General features: G+C 42.5%; 1 long non-coding RNA gene across 1 annotated transcript; it reads right to left on the bottom strand.

The window, feature by feature from the left end:
- Positions 1-415: 415 nt before the first annotated feature.
- Positions 416-26,618, bottom strand: LOC139272638 (uncharacterized). Its single transcript, XR_011594922.1, has 3 exons — positions 26,601-26,618; positions 13,808-13,896; positions 416-558 (listed from the first exon to the last, which is right to left on the bottom strand). It is a non-coding gene; the product is annotated as an uncharacterized lncRNA (long non-coding RNA).
- Between the last annotated feature and the right edge of the window lie 474 nt (positions 26,619-27,092).

Raw genomic sequence — 27,092 nt, 5'->3', positions numbered from 1 at the left:
AGCTGGTCAAAAGATGAGCCCGACACTTGTCGGCCGCTGCATCCCCCAGCCATTCTTTCATGACAAAGCTCTGCTGAAGCCTCTCAACAAAATCATCCCAGTCTTCCCCAACACAGTACCGTTCATTTGTGCTACCAGTGGCCATTCTCGTGGGTCGTGAATTCCCGTTTCTCGTCGCCAATGTAAAGTCCTTACTCTACAGCATGAAACCACATGAGGCACATTCCAGGGCCAAGGCCACTCAGTGACCTTAACTCTTTATTACAGCACTCCAGAAGTGATGGCCCTGCGTGGGACCTCCCTTTATATACCTGAGTGATCAGGTAAGGAGTGTCTCCCACAAGTTCACCCCCTGTGGTCAAGGTGTGCATCTGAGTTGAGTGTATACAGTAATACAGTGGTGTTACATTGTAGTTACAAACATGACAATGGCCTTGCAGGACAACCTTGAGGAGCTGATGGCCGTAAGTGTCAAATCGAGTTGAGATGTTGTTTTTTCTTTTTTTTCTTATTCTTCTTGGTCAACCACTCGCTGGGCAGGCTGGATTTCTTAGGTGTCTGAAATAAAGAAGGCACAAGTGTAAGGTTATGGTGAGGGAAGGGCAGGAAAGCAAGAGGTGTACGCTTACATCATGCGCAGCTTGTACATCAGAAGATATTGTAGGATGAGGGGCAAATCGGATGTGACAAGAAGGATAACATATGAAGATACCAGCATCTTGTATTCTTTTAGCCCGCCGCTGGCCAAGGGCTCAGCTATGCCCCTGTCAAGAATGGCCAGCACCGTCTCCTCCAAGTGGGTGAAGTGAAGCTAGGAATGTGAGGTGTGCCTTATGTTTGGTAGAGATTGTTGGTAGATGAGTAATGGGTGGGGGTGAGGGGCACTGGGCCGTGCATTGAGCAGTGTGTGAGGCTAGTGGTGCTGTTGGTAGGAGACAGCTTTTGAAGATGCATTAACTGACCTTGACTACTCGTCTGAGGTCATGAAACTTCTTTGGGCACTCGAGCAAGGTCCTGGGGGTGGCACTGCTGGCACTGATGGCCTCAGTGATGTGGTCCCACATCCTTCTTTCTTGAGGGCCTCCTGGCCCCCTGTGGGTAGAGGACCTCTCTTCCAGTGTTGACCCCCTGCACAAAGTTGGAGTGCTGCATGCAGGACCCTGGATGTCCTTTCTCTGGCCTGTTGAGCTATTTGTGTTAGTGCTATAGCACTTTTACCATTTTTTACGCGCAGAAGGCAGTTCAGCTTTAAGAGCTGAATACTGCCTAGTTTGGAATAATTTTTAATGGGGTTTTTTCAGAAGGCAATTGAACTTTAAGGGCTAGAGACTGCCTATTTCTGAATGATTTTGTTTTGAGAAGGCAGTTCACAATTAAGGGCTCGAGACTGCTTTCTAAAATGACAGCCTTGCTTTAAGAAAAGGCAGCCTCGCTCCAGGGACGCTACAGGGACACGACATTGGGCCTCCTGCTGAGCGCACAGCCTGAAGCAATGCGTTCGTTGCTGGGTTATGCGCTGAAATCATTCAAATCAGCAGCACCAAAATAATGTGTTGCCTACGATTCTTTTTACGGGCGCAATCAAATCTCACCCCATGGTGCCACAGCCCGCTTTCGGCCTTATCAAATTATCGGGCATATTTAAAGCTTCGGAAGAATAAGAAAGGAAAAGTTCATAAAGTTAGTGACAATAGTAGTAATAGAAAAAGACAAGAAAAATTGTGATGGAACTGAGTGTTTCCATTACCCTGTCTAGCATTGCAAAATTGATGCTTATAAATCATCTCTGATGTGGAAGAAATTTTTAAGTACTGGATGAACTTGGAATTTATAGGAAGTTAAGAGTCACTTAGAAGAAAAGAAGTGTTTGACAGAAAATGGGAAACCATTCTGATTAGAGGCAGTTTCAGTGTTGGAGAAGCTGTTAGAGTTCTATTTCTGATCAGGAGATAGTGACAACATGATCAGTAAATAAAAAGGACTAAAGATCAATAGATCACTTATTTTGCATTGCCTCTATGCCTCTATTCAAAGTAGTTGTTCAAAGCAACCGTCTGTTTAATACACAAGAGTTTCAGTGTTATTGCAAACAATACATTGACACACTTACATTTGTTTTTATTATTCATTCATGGGATATGGGCATCTCTAGCAAAGCCAGCATTTATTGCTCATCCTTAATTGCCCTTGAGAAGTTGGTGGTGAACCTTTGTCTTGAACCGCTGCAGTCATGTGGGGCCCATTAAACATGGTGCAAACCTAAGTTGGGAACTGCCACACTCTCTGGGAGGTAACATTTCAAGCATTGTTCACAACAATTGCCAACTACTAGGCACACTTTTGATGGTGAAGGTGGCAGCCGAGGAACAGCAAACAGATGGTGAGACATCCAGGATGAGGTACTCTTCTGCTGTTTAAGGAGTTGTCAGTGGATTAGCAGCCATAGATATTCTCATAGTGATTCACCCAATGTTCCAATCAGGTAATGCAAGCATTCTGAACAATGGCCACTGATGTGCGTGTTGATGGTGGTCAGATATCAGCTGACTAGTAACTGAATGAAAATCTTCCCTCCCATAAATGCCATGTGTTGATATGAAGAATCCCGATGCCCACATTTTCCCTGTGTCTATGCCCTTATTTCACATTGAAACATTATTTTATGTTATATCGGTCATGTTCAGAGGCATTTAAAATCATTGTATGCAGTTCATTCTATAGTATCCATTCTTTCTTTACACTATAAGAGGCTGTAAGAAGCCTGCAGCTTACCTACTCCATTTAGTCTGTAAGTGAAACTATTTTCTCTGGTATTTTGTTTTGATTTGGTTTAATTGTTCTCATTATTAAAATGTGGAAATACTGGAATCACTACTATAAAGTAAATGTCTATTTCTGAAACTGTCATGCAACATGGTTTGAAATTAATTTGATTCCACACCCATATAGGATCTCGCTCACATGATTACAAATTTTGGGATTATATCCGGCATAGGTCAAAGATCCCTGGTTATCAGTAAAAGGAAGTCTGCACAAACACATTAACAAAAATCCATTTTTTGCTTTGCTTCTCTCCAAGACTGAAGTCATTGCATTTGTTTTGTTCATGCTCAGAGTCATATGCTGTAATAATCACTTCCTATAATAATCAGGGCAATTGATGCCACCATGCAGAGAGCCAATTTACTGTGTACATAGAAGAGATTTAAAATTGTTGCTAATTCCATTTCCCCTGAATGTATTCCCTTTTATAATGTGATAAGCTGTGAATGTAGGTATATTGTATTCTCTATAGGTTTAAATTCAACCTTAGTAAGTAAGTTTAATGAAATTTTATTCAGAAAAATTACAATAAAGTGCAGCTAAAACTCATTGCCATATAAATGTTGAACAGAATATTATTAAATGGTAGCACTCATATTTGTAGTTTGTTGCCCTTAAATTACCGTATGCATTCCATCTGACTTATCATATATCATGGCTTTGAAAGGGTCAGAAATATACTGATTAATACATAAATATCCAAATATCAAAAGAAACAATAGTCTTGTTATATGATAAAAAAAGATTAGAATATAACTTGAAGTATTCTCGTAATATTTTTAGTCTTTTAGACATTAGTCTTGTCCCAGGATTTGAAACATCTTAAATAGATCAAGTCACAGATCAGGAAATCTTATTAGCTAGTAATTATCTGCATGTCTGTCAACATCATGTTAAAGAAAAACAACCGGTAAAAGGCTTTACTTAGGAGCGCTATAATTTCTTGATAAAACAAATTATTTACAAATTATCAAATAAATGCAGAAAAAACAACTTTTAATGTGATTAAAAATAGAGATGGAACAATTTCCAAAGATCCAATGATTTTAAATACTAGATCCTTTAAAGCCATTGAATAATAATTTGACATTAAAGACAAGTGAATTATGAACAAAATGAATATGGCGCTTTCTGCATAAAAATACTTATAACTATTATTAACATTTTGCTGAGCATGTTTTGTTTTCCTCTACCTTTCAGACACATTGGCTTGAAATTGGTTGGCATGGCATCTATTTTACACCTGTAAAACAGACACCAACGTGTCCAATATGGGGGTGGCGAGGAGCATGCGTATATCGCACTAGAGGTGCGCTGCCCACCATACTGGTAAAGGCAGAAAAAGAGGCGCCCTGTGCCCGCACCTGAAACAAGCTTTAGGTATTCGCATATGCAAATAACAGGCCAAAAGGCGGCTTCAGGCTCTCTTCGCAAAATTGAACTGGGCTGGCTGCTTTCAAGAAAATGTGGTCTACTTGCAGCCGTTTTCAAAAAAGGGAAGTTTGTTAAGAAATACTTACCTGGATTTGCCGAAGACTGTTGCCGGCTCCCGTTTGGTCCCCTCTTGATCACCTCGCCAGCTCACAGGACCTACCTGAGAGCCCCTTCCAGTGACGCAGCCACCCTAACTCCGATGCTAATTCATTGGCGAGCTGTGTGGGGGTACCCAGCATGCATCTGCAGTTTGCCGGTCTCATTGAAATGAGGTCCAATATTGGGAGTACCTTGGGTCTACCCGCTTCAGCGCAGTGATTGCTGCCTGTGACTAGTTCACGCCAGCCTGCCGGTATGAATCAATTTCTAGGCCACTGCCCCTGTCCACCACAAACTCCAAGATGACATATTGTCTGTCACTTTCTAACTCATCCTATCAGGCCAACAAGTTGATTAGCTGGAATCAATGTACTTCATATTCAACAACAACCCTGAACAGAGTGGTGTACTGCAGTGCTAACATGCAGCATCGTGGAAGGTAATAGGTTTGATTCCCCACTCCACCCACTCCCCCTGTGCAGAAGAGAAGGAAGAAAGAGAAAAGAAGAATGGGAGTGTTACTGCTGGTAACTAGCACATACTTGCCAGCAGATAGTCAAGGAGGACACTTGAATGTCCTCTCTCTCAGCAGCAGAGGTGAGTGACCCAGCAGACACAGATCATGAAAACACAGAGTGTACACCCTTCATTGAGAGGGGTGGAGTAAGTACCCTTGGTACAAAACAATAAGCCTGAGGTTACTCATCCCATCACCATTTTTTATGCAATATGTAACACTTTCCACACATTAGTTTCCTCTCCAAACTCATCGTTTCAATTTCCTAATTCCTATTCATTGCTCTCCAAAGTGATTGGTATGCTAGAAGCTGAAATACCTACTTTCCCCACATTTGTTGGCAAGATACATAAGAACATGAGAAATAGGAGCAGGAGTAGGCCATTCGGCCCCTCGAGCCTGTCCACCATTTAATATGATCATGGCTGATCCGATCATGGACTCAGCTCCACTTCCCTGCCCGCTCCCTATAACCCCTTATTCCCTTATCGGTTAACAAACTGTCTATTTCTGTCTTAAATTTATTCAATGACCCAACTTCCACAGCTCTCTGAGGCAGTGAATTCCACAGATTTACAACACTCTGAGAGAAGAAATTCCTCCTTATCTCAGTTTTAAATGGGCCGTCCCCTTATTCTAAAATTATGCCCCCAAGTTCTAGTCTCCCCTATCAGTGGAAACACCCTCTCTGCATCCATCTTATCAAGCCCCCTCATAATCTTGTACGTTTCAATAAGATCACCTCTCAGTCTTCTGAATTCCAATAAGTAGAGGCCCAACCTTTCCTCATAAGTCAACACCTTCATCTCTGGAGTCAACCTAGTAAACCTTCTCTGAACTGCCTCTAAAGCAAGTATATCCTTTCTTAAATATGGAAACCAAAACTGCACGCAGTATTCCAGGTATGGCCTCACCAGTACCCTGTATAACTGTAGCAAGACTTCCCTGCTTTTATACTCCATCCCCTTTGCAATAAAGGCCAAGATTCCATTGGCCTCCTGAACCTGCATATTAACCTTTTGTGTTTCATGCACAAGTAGCCCCAGGTCCCGCTGTACTGCAGCACTTTGCAATTTTTCTCCATTTAAATAATAACTTGCTCTTTGATTTTTTTTCTGCCAAAGTGCATGACATCACACTTTCCAAAATTATACTCCATCTGCCAAATTTTTGCCCACTCACTTAGCCTGTCTATGTCCTTTTGCAGGTTTTTGTGTCCTCCTCACACATTGCTTTTCCTCCCATCTTTTTATCATCAGCAAACTTGGCTACGTTACACTCAGTCCCTTCTTCCAAGTCGTCAATATATACTGTATATAAAATTTGATGACGACAACCAAAAGTCTACTGTAGTAACCTGAAAGAGTTGCAAACTATTGTAAAGGTTGCAGATTAAAACACTAGTAGGGCCTTTAGGTAAATATTAAGCTCCCTCCTATCACGTTTATCTTGAAAATAAATCTCAGCTGGCACAATGCAATGCTTACCAGTACAATTGCACCACAATGTTAAATGGAATTTCTAGTCTCAATTTCCCACATTTTTTTCTCTCAATCTTAATCTGGTTACTGTTGAAGGTGCCAAGTAGAGGTAATCCCAATTCTACAGAGAGGAGGAAAAAAATCCAAGGGCAAGTCAACCCACTCTGCATTCACACACTGGTTCAAGAGTGGCACTGCCAGTGGCCTGGAACAAGTTTGTTTAGCTACCCATCAAGTCAAGTCTCCAGTTTCTCTCCGATCTCCACTCATGAACTTTCCGAGCTCATCCTGTCCATGAGGCCCACTTCCTGTTCCCTTGACCCTATTCCCACCAAACTGCTGACCACCCAACTTCCTTTTCTGGCTTCCACGTTAGCCAACATTGTTAACGGTTCTCGCTCCTCAGGTATTGACCCCTCTCCCTCAAATCTGCCGTCATCACCCCTTTCCTCAAAAAAGCAACCTTCGACCCTTCCGTCCTTGCAAAGTACCTCCCCATCTTCAACTTCCCTTTCCGCTCCAAAGTCCTTGAACGTGTTGTCACATCCCAAATCCATGCTCATCTTTCCCGCAGTTCCATGTTTGAATCCCTTCAATCCGGTTTCCGCGCCTGCCACAGTACGGAAACCACTCTCATCAAAGTCACAAATGATATCATTTGTGATTGTGACGAAGGAAAACTATCCCTCCTCATCCTCCTTGACATGTCTGCAGCCTTTGACACGGTTGACCACTCTATCCTTCTCAACGCCTCTCCACTGTCATCCAGCTGGGTGGGACTGCACTGGCCTGGTTCCATTCTTATCTATCTAATCGCAGCCAGAGAATCACCTGCAATGGCTTCTATTCCTCTCCCCTTGTTGTTACCTCTGGCGTTCCCCACGGATCTATCCTTGGCCCCCTTCTATTTCTCATCTACATGTTGCTCGTTGGCCACATCATCCCGGAGTCAGTTTCCACATGTACGCTGATGGCACCCAGCTCTACCTCACTACCACTTCTCTCGACCCCTCCACGGTCTCTAAATTGTCAGACTGCTTGTCCGACATCCAGTTCTGGATAAGCAAAAATTTTCTCCATTTAAATATTGGGAAAACCAAAACCATTGTTTTCAGTCCCCGCTACAATCTCCATTCCCTAGCCACTGACTCCATCCCTCTCCTCAACATCTGTCTGAGACTGAACCACATTGTTCGCAACCTTGGTGTCATACTTGACGCTGAAATGAGCTTTCGACCACATATCCATCCGCAGCAGAACTAATACCGCCTATTTCCACCTCCGTAACATCGCCCATCTCTACCCTTGCCTCAACTCATCATCTGCTGAAGCCCTCATCCATGACTTTGTTATCTCTAGATTTGACTATTCCTACATAAACTAGAGGTGATCCAAAACTCAGCTGCCCATCTCCTAACTCACACCAAGTCCCACTCACCCATCATCATCATCATAGGCAGTCCCTCGAAATCGAAGAAGACTTGCTTCCACTCTAAAAATGAGTTCTTAGGTGACTGAACAGTCCAATACGGGAATTACCGTCTCTGTCACAGACAGTCATTGAAGGAAAGGGTGGATGGGGAGTCTGATTTTCTGCACACTCCTTCCACTGCCTGCACTTGCTATCTGCATGCTCTCAGCGATGAGACTCGAGGTGCTCAGTGCCGTCCCGGATGCTCTTCCTCCACTTAGGGCGGTCTTTGGCCAGGGACTCCCAAGTGTCGGTGGGGATGTTGCATTTTATCCAGGAGGTTTTGAGGGTGTCCTTGAAATGTTTCCTTGCCCACCTGGAGCTCGCTTGCCGTGTAGGAGTTCCGAGTTGAGTGCTTGCTTTGGGAGTCTTGTGTCAGGCATGCAAACAGTGTGGTCCGCCCAACAGAACTGGTCGAGTGTGGTCAGTGCTTCAATGTTGGGGATGTTGGCCTGATGGAGGACACTAACGTTGGTGTGTCTGTCCTCCCAGGGGATTTGCAGCAACTTGTGGAGACATTGTTGGTGGTATTTTTCCAGCGATTTGAGGTGTCTACTGTATATGGTCCACGTTTCTGAGCCATACAGGAGGGTGGTTATCACTACTGCCCTGTAGACCATAGGCTTTTGCCAGATTTGAAGGCCTGATCTTCGAACACTCTCTTCCTCAGGCGGTCGAAGGCTGCGATGGCACACTGGAGACGGTGTTGAACCTTGTCGGCGATGTCTGTCCTTGCTGATAATAGGCTCCCGAGGTATGGAATGTGGTCCACATTGTCCAGGGCCGCACCGTGGATCTTGATGACCGGGAGTAGTGCTGTGTGGCGGGGTCAGGTTGGTGGAGGACCTTTGTCTTACGGATGTTTAGTGTAATGCCCATGCTTTCGTTCACCTCAGTGAAGATGTTGACTATGACTTGGAGTTCAGCCTCTGAATGTGCGCAGACACAAGCGTCGTCCGCGTACTGTAGCTCGACGACAGAGGATGGGGCGGTCTTGGATCTGGCCTGGAGATGACGAAGGTTGAACAGGTTCCCATTGGTTCTGTAGTTTAGTTCCATTCCAGCAGGGAGCTTGTTGAGTGTGAGGTGGAGCATTGCAGTGAGGAAGATTGAGAAGAGGGTTGGCGCAATGACTCAGCCCTGCTTGACCCCGGTTCGGACATGCTAGAGTCTGTGGTGGATCCGTTGGTCAGGATCACACCGATCACCCCGTGCTCGCTGACCTACTTTGGCTTCTGGTTAAGCAACGCCTCGATTTCAAAATTCTCATCCTTATTTTCAAATCCCTCCATGGCCTCACCCCTCTCTATCTCTGTAATCTTCTCCAGCCCCACAACCTCACTCCTCCCGCCCTCCCTGAGATGTCTGTACTCCTCTAATTCTGCCCTCTTGAGCATCCCTGATTATAATCGCTCAACCATTGGTAGCCATGCGTTCTGTTGCCTAGGCCTGAAGCTCTGGAACTCGCTGCTCTCTGCCTCTCTACTTCTCTTTCCTCCTTCAAGACGCTTCTTAAAACATACCAATTTTTAAAATGTCACAGTTGTTATGTATGTAAACCTGTAGTTACCATGTCTAACCACCAGAGGGCTTATCCCCTGGAGTCCCAAGGGATCCCACAATCCCTTGGGAGCACCTGTATATAAGGAGGCCTCACAGGCTGGAGAGGCACTCTGAGATCTGTAATAAAGGACTACGGTCACACCTACTTGAGCCTGCAGTATCTAGTCTGACTCTTTATCCAGGATATATCAACTCGCGACGAGTTACAGATAACGAACCCCAATGCAACAATACAGAGAACTGTGGGCATCCTGGAGAAATTTTCAGAGGCAGATGATTGGGAAACCTTCGTGGAGGAACTTGACCAATACTTCGTGGCCAACGAGCTAGAAGGAGAAGCGAACGCTGCCAAATGAAGGGCGATCTTCCTCATCATTTGCAGGGCATCAATGTATGGCCTCATGAAAAACCTGCTTGCTCCAGAAAAACCCACATACGATGAGTTGTGCACACTGGTCCGGGAGAATCTAAACCCGAAGGAATGCATTCTGATGGTGAGCTATCGGTTCTACACATGCAAGAGGTCTGAAGGCCAGGAAGTGGCGAGCTACGTCGCCAAGCTAAGGCGCCTTGCAGGACATTGCAAATTTGATGGGCACTTGGAGCACATGCTCAGGGACTTCTTTGTACTTGGCATTGGCCATGAAGTAATACTTCGCAAACTTTTGACTGTAGAGACCCCAACCTTAAGTAAAGCCATAGTGATAGCCCAGGCATTCAACTCCACCGATGACAATACCACCACTAGTGCTGCTGCAAGTACTATGAACAAAGTAACGTTGTTTTCGAATCGAAATGTACATGGCAAGACTTACACGCTTGTAGCTGCACGTCCGCAGATGACTCAGAGTCCACCATCAAGGGTGGTGAATACAAGGCAATCAACACCTTGTGGTGCTGCGGGGGTGATCATCGTTTCCATTCATGCCGCTTCAAAGGGTAGGTTTGCAAGGACTGTGGAACAATGGGACACCTCAAACGTATGTGCAGGCGAGCTGCAAACTCTGCTAATCCTGCAAACCACCATGTTGCAGAGGAGGACAGATCCATGGTGGATCATGACAAACCAGAGCCTCAGACCGAGGAGGCAGAGGTATATGGGGTGCACACATTTACCACAAAGCATCCCCCGATAATGCTGAAGGTTGAATTAAATGGACTCCCAGTGTCCATGGAGCTGGACACAGGCACAAGCCAACCCATAATGAGTAAAAAGACTTTTAATAAGTTGAGGTGCAACAAGGCTTCAAGGCCAGTCCTGACTTCCATTCGTACCAAACTTAGAACATACACAAAGGAACTAATTCCTGTAATTGGCCGTGCTACTGTAAAGGTCTCCTACGATGGAGCAGTGCATGATTTACCACTCTGGGTGGTACCGGGCAATGGCCCCATGCTGTTCGGCAGGAGCTGGCTGGGAAAGATACGCTGGAACTGGGACGACGTCCGAGCGCTTTTGTCCGTCAATGACACCTCATGTGCCCAGGTCCTCAGCAAGTTCCCCTCGCTGTTCGAACCAGGCATCGGGAAGTTCCAAGGAGCAAAAGTACAGATCCATTTGATTCTGGGGGCGCGACCCATCCATCACAAGGTGAGAGCGGTACCTTACATGTTGAGAGGGTGGAGATCAAGCTGGACAGGCTGCAACAAGAGGGCATCATTTCGCCGATCGAATTCAATGAGTGGGCCAGTCCAATTGTTCCAGTCCTCAAGGGAGACGGCACCGTCAGAATCTGTGGTGATTACAAAGTAACTACCAATCGTTTCTTGCTGCAGGATCAATACCCGCTACCAAAGGCAGACGACCTATTTGCGATGCTGGCAGGAGGGAAAATGTTCAGGAAGCTGGACTTGACCTCGGCCTACATGATGCAGGAGCTGGAGGAATCCTCGAAAGGCTTCACCTGCATCAGCACGCACAAAGGTCTTTTTGTTAAAACAGATGTCGTTTTGGATTCAATCGGCTGCGGCGATATTCCAGAGGAACATGGAAAGCTTGCTGAAGTCGGTCCCGTGCACCGTGGTCTTCCAGGACGACATCTTGGTTACAGGTCAGGACACCGTTGAGCACCTGTAGAACCTGGAGGAGGTTCTTAGTCGGCTTAGTCGTGTGGGGCTCAGGCTAAAATGCTCGAAGTAGCGCCTGGAGTGGAGTTCCTGGGGAGAAGAATTGCGGCGGACGGCATCAGGCCCACCGACTCGAAGACGGAGGCAATCAAGAACACACCGAGACCACAGAACATGACGGAACTGCGGTCGTTTCTAGTAATCCTGAACTACTTTGGTAACTTCTTACCAGGTCTTAGCACATTGTTAGAATCCCTGCACTCTTTACTGTGTAAGGGAGATGAATGGATATGGGGTAAAAGCCAAAAAAATGCCTTTGAGAAAGCTAGGAAGCTGCTATGTTAAAACAAATTGCTTGTGTTGTACGATCCATGTAAATATTTAGTACTAGCATGTGATGCGTCGTCGTACGGGATCGGGTGTGTATTACAACAAGCTAATAAATTTGTGAAATTGCAATCAGTTGCTTATACATCCAGAAGTCTGTCTAAGGCCGAGAGGGCCTACAGTATGATCGAAAAAGAAGCATTAGCGTGTGTTTACGGGGTAAAGAAAATGCATCAATATCTGTTCGGGCTCAAATTTGAATTGGAAACCGACCAAAAGCTGCTTATATACCTCTTTTCTGAAAACAAGGGGATAAATACGAATGCATCAGCCCGCATCCAGAGATGGGCACTCATGTTGTCCGCATACAACTACGCCATCCGCCACAGGCCAGGCACAGAAAACTGTGCCGATGCTCTCAGGAGGCTACCGGAGTGGAGATGGCACAGCCTGCAGATTTAGTCATGGTAATGGAAGCATTTGAGAGTGAGCAATCACCTGTTGCCGCCCGACAGATTAGAACCTGGATGAGCCAGGACCCCTTACTGTCCTTAGTAAAAAACTGTGTGCTCCACGGAAGTTGGTCTAGTGTCCCGTTAGAGATGTTGGAAGAAATAAAGCCGTACCCGGTATCGATGCAGAATTAGAGTCCTGTGTATATAAATGTAATACATGTTCACAGTTAAGCAATGCACCCAGAGAGGCGCCACTAAGTTTATGGTCTTGGCCCTCCAAACCGTGGTCTAGGGTTCATGTTGACTATGCAGGCCCATTCTTGGGAAAAATGTTTTTCCTGGTCGTAGATGTGCACTCCAAATGGATTGAATGTGTGATAATGTCGGCAAGCACGTCCACTGCCACCATTGAAAGCCTACGGGCCATGTTTCCCATGCACGGCCTGCCTGATGTCCTTGTAAATGACAATGGGCCATGCTTTACCAGTGCCGAATTCAAGGAATTCATGACCCGCAATGGGGTCAAACATGTCACATCTGCCCCGTTTAAGCCAGTGTCCAACGGTCAGGCAGAACGAGCAGTACAAACAATCCAGCAGAGCTTGAAAAAGGTAACTGAAGGCTCACTGCAGACTCACATCCCGAGTCCTGCTTAGTTACCGCACAAGACCCCACTCGCTCACTGGGGTCCCTCCGGCTGAACTGCTCATGAAAAGGACACTTAAGACAAGGTTCTCGTTAGTCCGCCCTGATTGACACGAACAGGTAGAGAGCAGGCAGCTTCAACAGAATACATATCATAATCGCGCAAATGTGTCACGCGAAATTGAAGTAAATGATCCTGTATTTGTGTTGAACAATGGACAAGGTCCTAAGTGGATTTCTGGCACTGTTTTGGCCAAAGAGGGGAGTAGGGTGTTTGTGGTCAAACTCACAAATGGACTCACCTGCAGAAAACACTTGGACCAAACCAAACTCAGATTTACGGACTATCCAGAACAACCCACAATAGACTCTACCTTTTTCGACCCTCCAACACACACACCAGTGGCAACCGACCCAGTGGTTGACCATGAAGCAGAACCCATCACCCGCAGCAGCCCAGCGAAGGCCCAACAAATGATTCACCAACACCAGCATTTGCACCGAGACGATCAACCAAGGAAAGGAAAGCCCCAGATCGACTCACATTGTAAATAGCTACACTATTGACTTTGCGGGGGAGGGTTGTTATGTATGTAAACCTGTAATTACCATGCCTAACCACCAGAGGGCTTAGCCCCTGGAGTCCCAAGGGATTGTGAAATCCCTTGGGAGCACCTGTATATAAGGAGGCCTCACAGGCTGGAGAGGCACTCTGAGATCTGTAATAAAGGACTACGGACACACCTACTTGAGCTTGCAGTATCTAGTCTGACTCTTTATCCAAGATATAACAATAATAACCCTACGAATTACCTTGGGATGTTAAAGGTGCTATATAAATACAAGTTGTTGTTGTTAGAATAGTACATGGCCTATATATCTAAATAAAAGTACAAAATGAGCAAAGGAAAAAACCCACACTTACTAGTAACTTTTGCCCAGTAATGAGAATTTCCTGGTCCTGATCTCTTGATAAAGCCAGGATCATGTCTCCCTCTCTTCTTTATCACATTTCTGAAAAAAAAAATGTCTATGTTACATCTCTGCCACTGTTGAATGCCTTCTTCATAGCTTAAGACTATACAGCCAACCATAAAAGTGTCAGGCTCCAAAAACATTCCAAAGTTATCTTCCTTACATTATCTACAGCAATTCTTCAGATCTACCACTTACCATTAGTTCCTGCTTTCAAAAGAATTAAATGAACAGGGCAGGCTCCCCTTGATGACTCACCTGATAACTGTACTGTGTAGTGTGATATTGAACCATACAGACCAGAACAATCCCAAGATCAATTTTTGGGCTGTGTTGTCAGCTGATTTCAGCAGAGAAAATAGTGAGGCATTAATATTGGTCTCAGTGTCCATAGGCTAGGGAGGTGAGGGAAAATAAATCAACCAAAGTTCTCTTCTTGATCCCTTTCCAGAGACTCTTGCTGAAAAGTATCTGGGTATGGATAGAAGGCAAAGGCAGAAATGTGTTCAACTGTGATACCCCACCATGACTGAATACCATGTTGACACTCACCATCTATGCTAGAGTTGGCAACTCTGGTTGGCAGCATTCCTGGGGGTTTGATCATGTGATGTTCTGACCACATGACATCTGACCATGTGACATTGGACCACATGACATCAGATCACGTGCCATTAGATCACATGGCATCTGGTCACATGATTTATACACATTTTATTGAATTTACCTTATAAAGTTTGGATCCCCTGTAGTTGATAATCTTTATTTGTGGTTTTATGCCAGCAGCTGTTGTGTGAGAAGTTCCAAAAAACAGGAGGCCACTCGTGAATAGAAACCAAGGGCCTGGAAAAGGGGCAACCATTCTCCTCATCTTTACCCTTATTCCCCCAGTCTTCATCTCTCCCCCCAGCCCTCTTTTCCCAGTCTGCATCTCTCCCCAACTCATCCCCCTGCAATTTCTGCCCCCCCCCGATTTCAGGCGCCCTCCAGGATATCAAGTCGCCCTTCCTCACCCCGTGATTAATATGGTTTAACTTTGTTCTGACTCCCGACGCCAGGCTGACAGTAAGTCATTACTTATGATACCTCATGTAAGTGTCTGTTTTTCAAAGGGGCGAACTGCCATGTGAAGTTTAAATTGCTCATCTCCCGGGCTGCTGGAGGTATAGGAACCCCTGGTTTTTGGAAGCTCCCAGTCATTCCTGAAAGGTTGGGAACCCTAACCTATGCTCACGCATGAGAAAAAGCCACCTGGACGAGGTACCAGAGACTGCCAGTCGCTATGGAATCATACTCCAGCACGAGTCACCATTCCATGCCTAGAACTGTGAAAAAAGTGAAGATATGACAGTCAAAGTATTCTGGAGCACCACTTCTGTTGCATCTGCATCACTCTACATACCATTAGCACCCAGCTCACAACATTGCACATGTGCATTTTGACTTTTCTAAAAATATACCTGACAGTTTACTTCTTCAAATGTTTCATTAAATAGAACAGTGCACAGTAATTGGTTGGATGGTGGGTTACTTCTGCTCATTGTTGTTTTTGTATCATCACACTCTTCCCTTGGAGAATAGTGTGAAGCAGTGGAAGGATTCACAGACTGATTAACAGTCTGACAGGTTGCGACGTGAACGCATCTTCCACGGCCGACTTCTGCTGGTGAGGCTGACCTTTTAACTGACTCAACAGCTGTCACTTGTGAGTTAAGTGATCAGTTTCTCTTGGGGAAAAGAACAGTTTCAATCATTTATAATATAGAACAACATATTCTACAACTCACAGACCCACGTTCTTCTTCCTCTGGATCTTATACATGCAACTGGAATGAGCTTGGTCATTAACATTACAACACGACCATTTCTGTTCATTCATTAATCACATATCCCAATAAAACCCTCAGCATAAATTGTATGTGTACACCAAAAAATCATGGCAAAAGAGAGTGCTGTACTAGTACACTCAAAATTTCAAAGATATAGACAATGAAAAAACCGTCTCTAAAGATGTCATTCCGATTTACTTCTGGCACTGTAAAGCACCAGTTTGTGTCTATAAATAAATATTCATTATTGAATTTGAACCAATTTTTGCTGTACATTCACATCAATGTGCCAGAATTCCGATTAAAGAAAAAAAATTGACATGATGCAGTATAAATACTGAGCCTGTTTCCTCTCCAGATCAAAAATGATGAAACATTTTAACAAAAACAAAGAAAAAAAATATTTTTCAACACCTGACTCAAAAAGAAAATAACTTCCATACATGTCATTGACTGTCCACTCCTCCAATGATCGCCATCTTAAAACTGTAAATTCTGTGGGGATAGATGTTCAATGCAATAGTAATACTAACCCGACCCTCATGTTCTGAAGTATGACAAATGATTCAAAATGTGCTTCCTAACCTCATTCCCCATGCAATTGTGGTCCGGCAATAGTTGCCTAATAGTCCAGATAACCTAGAGACAGGAATTCAGAACTGTTGGATTGGCAGATTTGAGTCCACAATTTAAATTATTTTACCAACAATTTAGAGAAAGGAACATTTATCCTCAGGAGGAATAACTGTACATGAAAATTACATTCTGAATAAAACAAAGTCTAAAGGCCCAATACAGATTCCTTGGGGAAAATTTAACACAATTTAACAACCAGCTATTTTATGAAAAAAGAACATCTCTTTAGAAGATCAGTAAAATTACTTCTGGATTTATTATTCTAGCCAATAACAAAGTTTACAGATCCTGTTTTACTACAAATACCAATTATAATCAAGATACTCTTAAATGAGTATTCGAGGGTTGTTTAATAAAAGAATAACTAGAAAACAGGACTTTTTCTGATATAGCAGGATTTTATTATAATTTTGATGTTAAAAAAGAACAGAAAACACAACTTACAAAACAATTCTAATATCAATATTCATACAAGTAGTTTCTCGTTTTCTTCCGATGCCTATACATACATGTTTAGAGTTTAGAGAAATCACTTTAAAAAAGTGGAACCTAGGTGATTTAATTTTGAATCATCTACATACAAACACGGTTAGCTACCCCTTCCCCATTTGACCAACCTCCCTGATCCTATGCAAATCCCCTTAACTCCATCTATGGGAATCTTTCCATATTGGGTTGATTGCTCTATAATTCAGAGCAACTGTTGAATCTCTCATTGACATACAGAACCACATGTTGTAAGGATGGGATTATCTCTTCTATCCCATGAGATGATAAACTTAAAGTGACATAAAAAATGCAATGGAAGTTCTCCCAGTGACCTGGCCAACATTCATTTCTCAACATCACCAAAACAGATTAACCATTCATCTCTCTGATTGCTGTTTGTCAGACCTTGCTGTCCACAAATTGGCTATTAATAAAAATAATAGTGACTTCAAATTTCAAATGTAATTTGATGGCTGTGAAGCACTTGGCAACTTGAAATGCACTATATAAATGCAAGTCTTTCTGTAAGTGCTCAGCTCCGTGAAGCTTTTTATTGGATATAAAAGCTATTTGTAATGCAGGGAAGCCTTAATTAGCTTTGGCTCCCACATCATCAATGAAATTCTGTCCACTAGTTGAACACAGCAGAAGAAAATATATTTACGTGGCTAAGAAGGACCAGGACAAATGTACAGGTCAGATTAGAGGAACAGGAAAGGGATAGTCAAAGCATTAGGATACATATGAGGAACATTTTGTACCTCACAACAGTCACTACACTTCAAAGTACTTCACTGACTGTAAAGCACTTTGGAACGTCATGGGTTCATGAAAGGTGCTATATAAATGCAAGTCTTTCTTCTTTTTTTCTATGAAAATTAACCAAAGCCACTTCATACAGCAATATGGGGAGAAAGAAGAAAACCGAAAGAAGAAAACTATATATTTGTTTTAAATTTTGGAACAGTAGGAGGCATGTAGAAGTGGGGGGGAGGAGGGTGAGAAATTATTTGGTATGTGAAGTGGAGAAGGGTGGCTAAGAAAGAGGCATGCAAGGAAAATGAGGGGTGATAGATCTTAGACTGGATTTATAATGCATTCTTTGGGAACTAAAACATATAAGACAGCCTTCTGAAGCGGTCTCATGCCTTAGATTCATTGCAATTGATAGTCGGAAAAATACTCCCACTTTTGCCTTGAAATCAACCCAAAGCTATTATGTCAATACAAAAGTGGTAACATAAATGTATAAGAGAGACATGATGCAGAGCTGTTGAATGTTGAGAAGAAAGGTCAATGAGAGAGATAAAATGAATTTTAAAACAAAAATATACAGTAAGGAAAAATATCAAAATCTGGAAAATCATTTGGTAAAATATATTAAAGTGTAACTGACACAAAATGAGTAGAATTTTTTTAATTTGAGGTCACAACTCCGCCTTTAATGTTTTTTTTCTTCCCCTTGATTCTATCCGTGACATTCATCATCCACTGACATACATACTATGCTCCAAAGGCCTTCATCTTTGATGTTCTGAAGCCAGCCACAAGAGGTGCTTTCTTATTTGCTCTCTTTTGCTCCTGCATTCAGTACAAAAGCAACAATTTCTATTTATATAGCGCCTTTAGCATAGTAAAACATCCAAAGGCACTTCACAGGAGTATTATGGGACAAAAATTTGACACTGAGCCACATAAGGAGATACTAGGGCAGATGACCAAAAGCTTGGTCAAAGAGATAGGTTTTAAGGAGTGTCTTAAAGGAGGAGAGGTAGAAAGACAGAAAGGTTTAGGGAAGGAATTCCAGAGCTTAGAGCCTAACCAGCTGAAGGCATGGCCACCAATGGTTCAGCGATTATAATCAGGGATGCTCAAGAGGGCAGAATTTGAGGAGCGCAGACATCTCGGGGGGTTGTGGGGCTGGAGGAGATTATAGAGATATGGAGGGGCGAGGCCATGGAGAGATTTGAAAATAAGAATGAGAATTTTGAAATCGAGGCGCTGCTTAACCGGGAGCCAATGTAGGTCAATGAGCACAGGGGTGATGGACAAGAACAGCCGAGTTTTAGTAAGATCCAAAGCCATTCAAATGAGTAAACTTGAATGCCTACTCTATGACAGTCTGTGTTCTTCTACACTGGAGTGATATCAGTCTTCTACAAGATCTGCCTGCACTTGTATTATTGTTTGGAGCAAGGAATGTTGCATCTCAGCAGTCTTTACCTAGTCCAGAACCCACCAAAGGTGCCCGCCGGCAGAAAAGCATCAAGCACTGTTCATCCTGTCTATTGATCTGAGTCCCATATAGTGTTGACACCTGGAACTCTGTCAATCATATGCATAAATTCAAATATAGATTTTACCATATTGGGCCGAAAGTTGCGGCCTCACCGGGTGCATGCAAATGCTGGTTCTTGGCACGCAATGCGCCGAGAACCGGCTTTTGCGATCTGTCAAAATTTCTTATGACAGATCGCATGCATCCTCGGGAGAAGGATATCTATGGGGCAGAGATTGGGATATTTACCGAACTCTTGCCCAGCGAATGTCCTTCAAACTCTTACACCTGGTAAAAGCAGGCATATAGTCTACGTTTACCAGCGTAAGTGTTTTTAAACATAGAAAATTTTAATTTAAACATTAAATTTAAACATTCATTTTTATATTAAAAACCCTGTCCATTAATGTAAGTTTATTTTTAAGCCTATTAAAACACAAATAAAAAAATAAAAAAAAAATTTTCGACAACATTTAATTACATTCAATTTCAATTAATTTTAAATATGTGAGGTGATTTTTTTAATTTATTGTGTTGTGTTTCTTGTTTTTTGGGGGTATTCTCATTGATAGTAATGGGAGCTCATACAAACGGAGTTCCCATTACTATCAATGAGAATACTAGATGTTTATTGGTAGTCCAGGCCCACGTGATCTCAGGATACAAATACATACCTGGAAGACATGTTCCCGTACGCTGGACTGCGAAACTAGACCTCCGACTGCAATCCTACGCTCCTCCGGGAGCACTAGGTATTTTTGTAATTGTTTTTCCAGTTGGAGGCGTTCACCCGAAGGAAGCCTCCGACCGCAATTTCCCCCCCCAATATGTTGAAACAGGGCTGCTGGAGCATATATTGGACAATGGAAACCTGTTGCCCCATTGATATCCCAGTATGCCAATCTTTGCCTCCAGCTGCATTCCATTATTTCATCAAACTAAAAAAGACTTGACACAATCCTGCTCAGCGCCCACCCCCTCTGCCCCAACCCCACCCCACCCCCGCCAATACACACACAACACCAGCAACAGCAAAATAATTAGGAATTCAGTGTGTAAAGCATAAAAAGGCACATCGTACCTCTTCATGGATCAGAATACTGAGGTTTTCTATTTTGTTTCAATTTTAAGTCCAAGGTTATAGTAAAATAAACATTGGCTGCTGCTTTTGGACTATGAAGTTACCTTTTGGAATTCTGTTGCAGAAATGGCCTTGGAAGAGCAATAATGCCTTCATTGTTTAATTTTGAGAAATATAATGTATTCTTGGAATCTCCTGTTCAAGAGTTTACCACAATAGGCCTAAAATAATCAATATTTATTATAAAATTTTTATGCACAGAAAAGGCAGATTTGCATTAATTCTGATGGTGTTCAGACACCACTTTAGTAGAACTGAATGATAGAATCAATCTGCAAAAATCAAAATACTGTTAGTATTTATTAATTCTGATTAATGTAGATGAAACAGCTCTAGTGTTGTAAAGCAGATTAGCCTATGGTAATAAAAATCCACTACCATTATGAATAGAGTGCACAATTTCAATAAATGGGCCACCACCATTCCTTCAGCTATCCGTTTCCCCTTTACACTTCCAGGGTTCTGGCAAATAAAAAAATATCCACTGCATTAGGCTTCCAGGGATTGGCAGAATACACTGTTCGGAACTCACCATTTCATCCAAAAGATTGCCAATAATCCTTAAAATAAACTTACCTTTTTAACTTAACTCTGGTCATTGTCACATTGCTCTTTATGGGAGCTTGCTGTGCACAAATTGGCTGCTATGTTTCCCACAATACAACAGTGACTACACTCCAAATGTACTTCATTGAACATACATAACAACATAAGAATTAGGAACAGGAGCAGGCCATCCAACCCCTCGAGCCTGCTCCGCCATTCAACAAGATCATGGCTGATCTGGCCGTGGACTCAGCTCCACTTACCAGCCCGCTCCCCATAACCCTTAATTCCCTTATTGGTTAAAAATCTATCTATCTGTGATTTGAATATATTCAATGAGCTAGCCTCAACTGCTTCCTTGGGCAGAGAATTCCACAGATTCACAACCCACTGGGAGAAGAAATTCCTTCTCAACTCGGTTTTAAATTGGCTCCCCCATATTTTGAGGCTGTGCCTCCTAGTTCTAGTCTCCCCAACCAGTGGAAACAACCTCTCTGCCTCTATCTTGTCTATCCCTTTCATTATTTTAAATGTTTCTACAAGATCACCCCTCATCCTTCTGAACTCCAACGAGTAAAGACCCAGTCTACTCAATCTATCATCATAAGGTAACCCCCTCATCTCCGGAATCAGCCTAGTGAATCGTCTCTGTACCCCCTCCAAAGCAAGTATATTCTTCCTTAAGTAAGGTGACCAAAACTACACGCAGTACTCAAGGTGCGGCCTCACCAATACCCTGTACAGTTGCAGCAGGACCTCCCTGCTTTTGTACTCCATCCCTCTCGCAATGAAGGCCAACATTCCATTCGCCTTCCTGATTACCTGCTGCACCTGCAAACTAACTTTTTGGGATTCATGCACAAGGACCCTCAGGTCCCTCTGCACCGCAGCATGTTGTAATTTCTCCCCATTCAAATAATATTCCCTTTTACTGTTTTTTTTCCCCAAGGCGGATGACCACACATTTTCTGACATTGTATTCCATCTGCCAAACCTTAGCCCATTCGCTTAACCTATCTAAATCTCTTTGCAGCCTCTCTGTGTCCTCTACACAACCCGCTTTCCCACTAATCTTTGTGTCATCTGCAAATTTTGTTACATTACACTCTGTCCCCTCTTCCAGGTCATCTATGTATATTGTAAACAGTTGTGGTCCCAGCACTGATCCCTGTGGCACACCACTGATTGCCAACCTGAAAAGGACCCATTTATCCCGACTCTCTGCTTTCTGTTAGTTAGCCAATTCTCTATCCATGCTAATACATTTCCTCTGACTCCGCGTACCTTTATCTTCTGGCTGTAAAGTGCTTTGAGATAACCATCCGGTGGTCGTGAAAGGCACTATATGAATGCAAGTCTTTCACTTAACAGAAGAAACTACTCACTATCTGCTATTGCCCTAATAAAATGTCTGTATGTCCACGTAGAGTGACATTGACAGCACTTACAGAGAAAGAAAGAACAAACTTATATTTTGCAGCACTTCTCCATCCTCAGAACATCCCAAAATGCAACACACCCAATTAAATATTTTTGGCAGCAGCCAATTTGTTCACAAAGCCCCATAAACATCAAATGAGATAAATGACCTGTTAATCTGTTTTGATGGTATTGGTTGAGGAATTAATGTTGGCAGGGCACCAGAAGAACTTCCTGCTCTTTTTTGACCAACGCCATTGGATATTTTATGGCCACCAGAACAGAGCTGGCAGGGGCCTGGTTTAAAATTTGATCCAAAAAATGGTACCTCCAAAAGTGCAACATTTCCTCAGTATTACCCAGAAGCATCAATCTAGATTATGTTTTCAAGTCAATAATGGACATGAACACAAAAATGTCAGTGGGAAGGTGAGTGTAGCTGCCCATGATATCACTGAGTATGGCCTTGATTTACACTAAGTAACCCAAGTGAAATTGAGATCATTATGGTTCAAAAGCCAGTGACGGAAGTCATACATGACACGAAGAAAGAGAGTTGTGGTTATAAAAGACCAATCATCACAGCCTCACAGCATAACTACAGGGTAACCTCGGGGAAGCGTCGTTGACCTAGCCTTCCTTAGCTGTCTCATCAATTACTTTCATAAGGTCAAGTGTGGGGCTGCTCACCAATGATTCCAGAGTGTTAATTTCCATTCACAACTCTTCCAATCAGGAAGCAGCTCATGCCAATTTACAATGGCACCTGGATAACAACTAGGCTTAGGTTGACAAGTGACAGATAACATTCATGCCACATTAGTGGCAGATAATGACCATATCCAACAAGAGAAAACCAAAGCATTTTCCCCTGACCTTCAACAGCGCCAAGTCCTCTACCATCAACATCTTGAAAGTCAATATTGACCAGAAGTTTAACTGCACCAGCCATATAAACACTGTGACTACATGACCAGGGCAAAGGCTGTGTACTCTGAGACGAGTGCTCATTTCCTAACCCCTCAAAACCTATTTACCATCTACGAAACTCAAATCAAGAGAGTGATGGAATACTTACCATTCACTTGAGTGGGTGCAACTGTAGCAACATTCAAAAATCTCAACATCAGACAGAGCAGTCCACTTGATCAGCCCCAATGCCACTTTAGCACGAGCACATTACGGATGCAGTATGTACGATGTACAGGATGCACTGCAACAACTTACCAAGGTTACGTCAATAGCACCCTCCTGCAACTTGTACCATAGAGAAGGAAAAGAACAGCAATGTCATGGAAACACCATCCTGACTTGGACATATATTGCTGTTCCTTCTTTATCACTTGGTAAATATACTGGAAATCCCTATCTAACACTGCCATGGGAGCACGATCACTACAAGCAGTTCACCCCACATTCTCAGGGCAATTAAGTGGGAAATAATTGTGGTCTTGCCTGCATCACATATAAGCCCCCACAATTTTTGGATTCAGTGGCGAGAGTGCTGTCACTTAGCCAAACTGAAACATTGTTGTAAACTAAATTGTAAACTTCATTGTAAATTGATATAAAATAATTATTATATATTCCCAAAATTGCTTGTGCTATTTGATGGTAATGAGTGGGCAATGCTAAATATTCAGCATTTCAGTTCCACAGAACTTTAATATGTGTACAACTTGCTTCAGTGGCAGCAGTCCCAAGAGCTCACTGGATAAATGCATTGCATGGTTTTCAGCTGAGCCATATAGAATAGGAAGGTTCCAGTTTTGATGTAAAGTCTGTGCTGAGTTAGATGATTTAGCCAGAGTATTTCAATCAGCTTCAGTGATCCCAAACTAGGGAGTGCAGAAAAAACAATCCCAGTTCTGATCAGTATCCACTACGATCTTTTAGAAAATGGGAGTTGGGTAAGTACAGAATTGGGCGACGCAATCAGTGGATTTGAGTAACAGACTAGTTTCTCTCATTCTCCTGACATTCATGGCATGGTCTCACAAATAAATAGACCCTTGGCTGACATCTTGGAATGTTGCCGGCCTTTACAGAATTGCACTCCTGCATGAGTTACTGCCTTCAAGAGAATGTGGGAAACTAATCTGTTACCCAAATCCATCAAGAAACAAAAATATCACACCACATTTTTTGGTGGTGACAATTTTTGGCTCAAAATGTTGTCTCAAAATTCAAACAAAATGAAAAGTTTAACACGGTGGTCGTGAAAGGTGCTATATGAATGTAAGTCTTTCTTTCTTTACCTCACACTGCAGTCTCAAGCCATTCCTACAAAGAAGCTAAACACATTAAGTAATATCACTAGAAACAAGATTAGTTTCAAACATAAACGCAGCATTATTTCCCTTCACCACAACAACTTGCATTTATATAGTGCCTTTAACATGGTAAAACATCCCAAAGCATTTCACAGGAGCATAATCAGACACATGTTGACACCAAGCCAAAGAAGGAGACATTAGGACAGGTGACTAACAGCTTGATCAAAAATGTAGGTCTTACGGAGCATCTTAAAGGAGCAGAGATAGGGGTGGAGAAGTGGGAGGGGATTTCAGAGCCTAGGGCCTAGATGGCTGAAGGCACAACCACCAATGGTGGAGCGATGGAAATGGGGGCTACATAAAAGGCCAGAAGTTGGAGTAACACAGGATTCTCGGAGGATTGTAGGGCTGGAGGAGTTTACTGAGCTAGGGAGAGAAAAGGACATGGAGGGATTTGAAGATGAAGATAAGAATTTTAAAATTGAGGTGTTGGTGGACAGGTAACCAATGTAGGTGAGTGAGCACAGAGTGATTGAATGGGACTTGGTACAAGTTAGGATACATGCAGTAGAGTTTTGGATGATCTCAAGTTTATGGGGAGCGGAAGTTGGGAGGCGGGCCAAAAGAGCATTGGACTAATCAAGGCTGGAAATAACAGAAGCATGGATGAAGATTGGCTGAGGCAAGAGTGGAGAAGAGCAATATTATAGAGGTGGAAGTAGGAGCTCATTGTGATGGAAAGTAGGCAGTCTTTGTGATGGAGAAAATATAGGCTACATGAATTCAAACCTGCCTGACCTTCATTTTTTGTGAACTATTTCATTTTTTAATTTTATGGTGTGGATTCTTTTGCATGGAAGCACAGAGTGGGACAAATGATGTGTACTCTGAGTTTTTTTTGGTCTTATAATATTCCTGTGAAGCGCCTTGGGATAAAGGCACTATATAAATACAAGTTGTTGTTGTTGTTATGCTTCTCTGAAGTGCCTTGGGATTATTTTCTACATTAAAGACACTATTATTTTAATGCAAGTTGTTGTTGTTTCAATATATGTTCGATTTACAGCTCTATTTGAGCTTATGATATGCCTATTTAAATTTCCTTTGTCTTTGTCAAATTTTAAATATATCTCAGTTTATCTTGTTCTGATTTAGTCATCCATCCATCGTTGAACTGTCTACAGAAAGCATCATATAGGTTTTTGGGACTTTATGACCGGTCCAGCTCACATTGAAGTTTAATGCAGTAGATACAACTTTTCATCCTCTGCATAAGAATAGTTAGGTCCGTAACTACTGTATATCTGCAATGTATCATTATTATTGTTCATATATCTATTTACTGGTTAATAAATTGCTTTGGCGGCTAATAGCCTAAATGATAGTCTAATGGAAATGTTATTCTACCACCTTCTTAAGTTGAGGAAAATCACATTAGAGCATGTGATATAATCAAAAGCCAAAATACAATGACAAGGGTTTCTGTTTGACCCCTAAAAATGACCTAGAAATTGGGCAAGTAAATGTGCTTCGCAGTTTGTAGGGAGTGAGGGCTTACCTACATAGTGATCTGAAATACTGAACCCAAGAAAAATATTTGGAGTAAAAACCCAAATTTATGAAGGCACCTTGGTTTAACTTTTCTGCATGGCAGATCAGCATTCCTTCAGTATTGCACTAGAGTATCTGACTGGAGTATGTACTCAAGTACTATCAAGTAACAGAGAGATGTAGTACTTAACACTTGAGCAAGATTAGCTCTATACTTTACCAGTGATCAAGTACTGGGTAGAATAAATACTGTATCACCTCTTCCTATTATAGATTACAAATTTTAAAAACCAATTCAATTAAATGATAAAATTAATTAATAAAACGTGTTCAATTATATTCAAATGCTAGTAGGATAGCACGATCAAAGTATAATTTTAAACAAATCACTTGCAAAGTCTTAAAACATTTCAGAAAAAAATAATTCTGAACCCTGTAATGTCATTACGGGGAATAAACTGAATTAGTGAACTGAATGAACTGAATTAATAAACTGAATATACTGTAATCACCAACAACGGAAAAAAAGATTAACCGACCATTTAAAATATATATATATACATTTGTCCGATCCGCACTTTGGCACGAAAGGTCGCCTGATCTTGAAGCTGCAGAACGTCAGAATCCAAATTGTTTTGCTAACTAGCTTCTGCCAAAAGCAGCACGTGTTTTCCAACTCCCTCTGGAGTGTCACATAAAGTAGCGTTGCCTTTCAGATTACAGTGCGGGCAAACAACAAACGTAATCTGTAACCTCAGAATCGTGCTGCTAGTAATCTGAAATCCACATGAACGGGTGGCACTACACAATATTGTTACAAAAATATGAATTATTGTACGGGTGATCCATTTGGAACGTCCTGTGTGCAGTCTGTGATAAGAGGCGTCCAATGTTAATAAACAGGTTTCCTCTACACCTCATCAGCGCCTTCCTTTTCTAAGCAATTGTTTCTTTAATGTTTTGGTGTGTTTTTCCATTTACTCAGAATTGCGCCTCAGGGGTTGATGCAAGATTATTCGTCGCGTTTCAAAAATAAGTGCCAAGAATGGAGACACCTGTTTTGGAAAGAG

This window comes from Pristiophorus japonicus, chromosome 9, assembly GCF_044704955.1.
Source record: "Pristiophorus japonicus isolate sPriJap1 chromosome 9, sPriJap1.hap1, whole genome shotgun sequence".
NCBI lineage: Eukaryota > Metazoa > Chordata > Chondrichthyes > Pristiophoridae > Pristiophorus > Pristiophorus japonicus.
The sequence above is the reverse complement of the archived record's forward strand: the minus strand, read 5'-3'. Positions and strand labels throughout refer to the sequence as shown.